Consider the following 6,000-nt stretch of genomic DNA (forward strand, 5'->3'; position numbering starts at 1 on the left):
TGGAGGACAGTTGGAGAAGCTGAGTGCAGCAGGTGGTACACTGTCCCTCTGCCTCCACACTATGCCCAATGCCAGCAGCCACGCTAGTCCTGTAAGCAGAGGACCAGGCCAGGACGCTGCCTGGTGGTTCTGGCTTTCCCAACCATGGTTTCCACTGGTCACACATTGAGAGTCTGAGGAGCTGATGTCTGAAAGATGGCTGAGGGATTAGGTGTGAATTTTCTCACCTCTGGAACCTGAAAAAGAAAGTGTGGCAGTGTCAGTGGGCTTCTCCCTCAACCTGTCCCAGTCCCTGGCTCTGAGAAGAGAACTCCTTGCCCCTTGCAGCAGTTCACAGTGGAAGTTAACAGAATGAACTGTCACTACTATGGTGGGTCGTGGGGAACATGAACCTGTTCTGCTTCCCTCTGCCCTTTAGTTGGGATGAAGATGCTAAGTAGTCCTGTAGTGCTGGGAGCCTCACATGGCGCTTGAGTCAGTTTGGTTTTAGTATTTCCACAGGGAACAGGGCTATACTGAGAACAGAAGTTAGGGCCTGTGTATGTAGTCCACCACTGAGCTACGCTCCCACACTTGGAAGTCACTAGCCCTAGTAGTAGTCAGGACACAGGCTGGGGTTTAGGAGGACAGACACTGCTCACTAGGGAGTCCAAAGATGCTACCTAGCCAATGACAGAGGAGCTTTTCTGAGGTATATTTTGTTGGATATTCCTGTCCTTAACCATCATGCCATCAAAACCTGATTCTGAACAAGCATCTGTCTCCCCACCTTCAGGCTGACCTGGAAGCTGGCCCCAGGGCTGAGGTCCCATCTGGAGCTGTGAGTTGTAATGACTCTGGCTGCACTGGCCTTTGTGGATCTTAAGGGCTTCACTCCAGTCCAAGCTTGGAATTCCTGTCTGCAACAGAATACAATCGCAACCTTGCACAGGGTCAGTCATTCATTTTCTGCACCTTTAAAGAAGCCCTGTTCACTGCTGGTCTGCTTCACTTCCTACTGAGTCTTTATCCTCCCGCACAAGCAGGACCAGATGCACCAGTTGCTCTAAGCAGATGGACCATCTTAGGAAGAGTTGCTCTTCCGTTCTGAATGCTCCACCAAGAAATCTCAGCCACCCAAGCCCAGGAGGGTAGTGGCAGAAAACTTTCATGCAGGTGAACATCAGGCAGCATCTAGCACACATCTGCCTTACAGACAGACAAGCCCCAGTGCTTACAGCCCTCCTGAGACCTGACACTGCCCTTCGTGATTACAGGCCACTTAGTAGGGAGTCCAGAGCCAGTGAAGGCTGTCACCTTCACGCCCACTTAGGTGCAGAGAATTGTCAGTGTGGACAATGCCCAGCCCAGCAATGGTACATCTGCTTACACCTTGGAAGAAAGAGAAGGCTTAGTCATAAGCAATGGTCAGGACCCACATGACAGAAGGAAAGAGTCCCACCAGTCTTCTGACCTCCACATGTGGGTTGTGATGTATGCACATGACATGCATGTACATACGCAGGCACAACAGATGTAAAACAACCCAAAAACTCTTTGGTAAATCACAGGGTTTGATAGATGACTCATCAGTTATGCGTATACTCCTTTTGCAAAGGGCTGTAGTTGGGTACCCAGCACCCACACCTCACAATCACCAGGAACTCCAACTTTAGGGGACCTGCTGCCCTCTTACTGGCCTGTCAGGAACCTGCCCTCACAAGCACAAACAGAAATACACACGACTTTTAAAAGTAAAAAGAAATCTCTTTTAAAATGTCTTTTTGAAAAGAGAACTACAGTAGCCATCTCAAAACAAAAACCTTCAAGCTGGTCTGAGCTCCCATGGGCCTCTTCTCTGGAGGGAAAGGACAGGCTAACTCAGGCCCCTGTCACTCACTGAAAATGCTCAATTCTTCTACTCCTGGAGACCTCTTAATCTTGTCAGAGTCCCTCCTAAATGGTAAACTCGGAAGGCCATTGTATTGTATCATCCCCCCATGACCACAGGCACAGGGCTCAGCCAGCCAGGGCCAGTGCCTGCCTGTGCTAGGCCCTCCCTACACTGGTCCAGATTATACCCTGAAAACAACAAGGGATTCTTTTCTTGGCAGCATCAGAGCTGATCCTCGCTGGGCAGGCAGATGGCCTGGGCAAGAGGAGCTGTTGTCTGCTGTGGTCAACACTCAGAATTTTGGGTATAAGGAAGAGCTGAGCCAGGGCCTGTCATAATTTTTGCTTCTTGAAGCTTCAAGGTTCTAAAGATCAGCTGTCTAAACCACATGCTGTTCTCATTCTTTTGGGAATGCAGGGGCTCCCCATGAACATGCCCTTCTGTCCCCAACTATCTCTGAGCTGTGCTCCAGGCAGCCTAAGACAGTTGCTCTGAGGTGACAGCTGGGGACTCAAAGCAGGAAGTACCTATAGCAGTCCCTGGGGTGTTGCAGGAGGTGTTCCAATCAAGAGGGCTTGTGGTGGAATAGAGAAGCAACATCAGAGGTGGAATTCCCAGAGCCCGGCTACTCACGGAGGAGTATGAGTAAGGTGAACTACAGCTTACACCAAGATTAATGAAAAAACACAAGCCTCACTGTGCTTCTTACAAAGCATCATGGGCTCAATATGTAGCCTTGGCTGCCTGGAACTTGCTATACAAACCAGAGCTGACCTTGTACTCTTAGAGATCTACCTGCCTCTGCCTCTCAAGTGCTGGGATTAAAGGTGTGCACTACCATACCCAGGTACTTCTTTCTCCACATTTTTCATGGACCTGACCAGCCTCAAAGGAATTTATGGAAGCACTGTTCTGGGAGGAGCTAGCCAGATAGCTCCAAGGCAGCTGTTTAAGGCTCTGGTGCCTATCTGGCTAGACAAATAAGGCAGATCATTCTTTCCATGATGACCAGAAGCCAAGTGAAGCAGGACCTGTTAGCAGGGAGAGATGCAGGCCCTAGCGGACCCATGGCACTGAAAGACTATAGGTCAGGAGTGGCCACAAACCTGTTTCATTACTTTCGGGTCTAAATTGTTTTCTGAATGCCTATAGCAGTTCACTTGGGGGAAGTACATTTCAGAAGGTGGAAGTCAGGATGGGATTACTCCAGCCTCTGGGGTCCTAGAGGCCAGGGAGTTTAGTGCTGGAGGTCAGTCATGCTCCTGGGCTGGTCTTGGGGGTGACTGGCCAGCCAGGATCTTACTATTCCAGTTCTCCAGGGAAGGCAAATGTTCCAATGGCAGAGTTTACACTTGGAAAGGCAAGCCCCCATCTCTCAGTGATTTTCCACTGCTGCCTTCAAGACTCAGTTTAAGAAACTGTCTCCAAGGAGGTGGCCAAAGACGAGCTGTATAAACTGTGTTAGGGAAGGAGAGCCTGCGGGGACTACACAGTTGGTGCCTGAGTCCCACTCCTTCCTATGCTGTTCAGAGCCATGTGGTTTGAACTACCAGCTCAATTCCTCATTTGCAGAGGAAGTGCAATAACAGGCCATTGGCGGGGTGGGAGTGGGGGGGGGGGGTAGAGACATCAGGTTAAGTGGAGAGCAACAGCTAGCACCTTGCCACCAACAGCGCTTAGAGGACCCTACAGGACGTTTAGGGTGGGTAAAACAGCTTCTCATAACCAGCCATGATTTTCTGGAATATCCCCCATGAAGAGTGGCTTGCACCAAAGTCCCCAAGTTGCTAAATGGTTGTGAAAGGTGGCTTCCTTTCTTCCCTGCAAGCCTGCCATTGTTTGACTGCTAGAATCTCAAGCCACTGCAAAGTGCTGCACATGCAGGACCACTGGAAGGACCATGAACATTCAGACCTCTCCTGAGGAGGATTCGGGTTCTAGGAATCAGTAAGCCTATCTGCTCTGCCACTAGCTGTGCCAAGCAGCTCCACGAGTCCAAGAGCACAAGGCCTTGTCCTGCACTTTGCTTCTTTGACATGTGTGTGTTTGAGATTCACCATCTGCCTGTAGGGCTTCACAGCGTCCCATCCCCAATATCAGGACAGCAGGGCTGTGACCATCTACCTGTACAATGTCCCCATGTGCCATTTTTATTGTTTTAAGTTTTATTTTTAATTATGTGTATGTGTGTGCATCTCTTGAATGTTGAGTGTGTGCAGTGAGTGTGGATGCCCCAGAGGCCAGAGGTGTCAGATCTCCTTGAAGCTGTTGTTACTGGCAACTATGAGGTGCCTGGTCTGAGTGCTGGAACTCCAATCCCACACAAGAGTAGGGCACTCTCTTAATCACTGAGCCACCTCTCAGCCCCATTACCTCTTAGTCCTGAGCTTTCATCCTACCTACAAGGAATCTAAATGACAAAATTCCTAAAGTATTTAAACACCTGTAACAAATGTGTGGTAGTGTTTAATAGTCCCAAATTGGGAATCACAAATGAGACAAAAATAATATATATATTGGGCTTCTGCCTATGGCTGTATGCCTAAGAAAAGGCTAACATACAATACAGTTATTAACATTCAGAACATCTATCTATGGTCAAACATTACATTAGGTTTTTAAAAAGGTAATGTAGTTAAATGTTTGTCAGATGGCTCAGAAGATGTGACTGCCTGGCACAAGCCTGACAGCCCGAGTTGGATCCCTGGAACCCAAGGCAGAAGGGGAAGAGGAGTGACTTTCTAAAGTTGTCCTCTGACCTGCTCACCCCCTTCTCCCCCCACGCACTAAGATATATTAAATATTTTTAAAACATCGCGACAGCAAGAATAGGATCATGAAAGAAGCTGAATGTGTATGAATTCATTTTGTACTGAGAATTAGGACGATCCATCTGTTTGGGAGGGGAGGTGTGAGGGTGTTAAGGCGGTATTTGTTATTTTTATTCCTAATTCCCCCACTATGAGCATTCATTAATCTTCTGTGTAGAAAGAGAGGCAGGAAGTCCTCAGCTGTTCAAAGCTGAGCAGCTAAGGGAGCAAAGGACCTTCCTTCAGTGGGGTCTTGAACAGAGCAGGCACTGGTCCTGGGCACAGCGTGAGGCGTGGGGTGGGGGGCCATGCACCGCCCTCAGTGCTCACCCCACAGAAGTTAAAAGAGAACTATCTGAGAGGGAAGGAGGAGGAACCGAGGAAGGGGGTACTCCCTTGTGAGGTGCGCTCATCCTGGATCCCAGGGTAGGGAGCAGACGGGAAGGCAAGGCTGTGCCTACAGTGTCAGGAAGGGATGACACTGAGGCTCCCCTGCCACTCTCCAGATCCTGTGGTATTCAGGCTCCATGCTCTCCTCGCCCCCCACCCCGCTTCAGGACTCCGGGACTCAGTTTCCTCCCACCGCAGGTCGAGATGCCAAGTGTTCCTTTGCCACAGTCAGCTACCCACATGGTTGCTACTACAGCTGTGTCCGCGTCCCCGACCGGAAGCACGTAGACCGTCCGGGTTGGGGGCGCCAGGGACTGGCCCCTGCGGTCGCCAGACCCCGGTGTGCGCTCTTGATCCACATCCCGGGACCCCGCGCGCGCAGTTCGCACACCGAAATCCCGCTGGTACTGGGTGAGCGGCACAGCACGGCTAGGCTCCCGCGCGCCTGCAACCGACGGGCTCCCGCGGGAGACCCTGCAGTCCACGCCGGGCTCCTCGCTCCCCGGGTCCGAGTAACCGTGCAGAGTCAGCGGCACCGCTACGTCTAAGCGGTCCAGCTGGTTCCAGCGCCGGGCCAGTCAGCACAACCGGCTGATGCAGGGCCACGCCATGTCGCTTGGCCGCGCGCCTGTCACCCGCACATTACCCCACAGCCCCTGCGCAGCTCTGTGCCTGACCAGGACTGCCTGCGGGCAGTCTTCATGGTTAAACCCAGAGTTCCTGTTGAGGCCCACATTCTGCCTCAACACTTCTGCCTCAGCACTTTTGGGGCTCAGTGCTCTGGTCAAGAGAGAGTGTGGCTCTTGGGGCAAGAGATGCGAAGAATGGAGACAAGACAGAGATTCTGATCAAGTCTCCTTTATTGAAGGGAATTCTGAGCTATCTTTAGGCTTTTGCCACGTGCCTTGCAGGTGTTGATATGACGTA

General features: G+C 51.0%; 1 pseudogene; it reads right to left on the reverse strand.

The window, feature by feature from the left end:
- Positions 1 to 58: 58 nt before the first annotated feature.
- Positions 59 to 5,684, reverse strand: LOC117718256 (MAP6 domain-containing protein 1-like; annotated as a pseudogene).
- Between the last annotated feature and the right edge of the window lie 316 nt (positions 5,685 to 6,000).

Source organism: Arvicanthis niloticus, chromosome 12 (genome assembly GCF_011762505.2).
Source record: "Arvicanthis niloticus isolate mArvNil1 chromosome 12, mArvNil1.pat.X, whole genome shotgun sequence".
Classification (NCBI taxonomy): Eukaryota; Metazoa; Chordata; class Mammalia; order Rodentia; family Muridae; genus Arvicanthis; species Arvicanthis niloticus.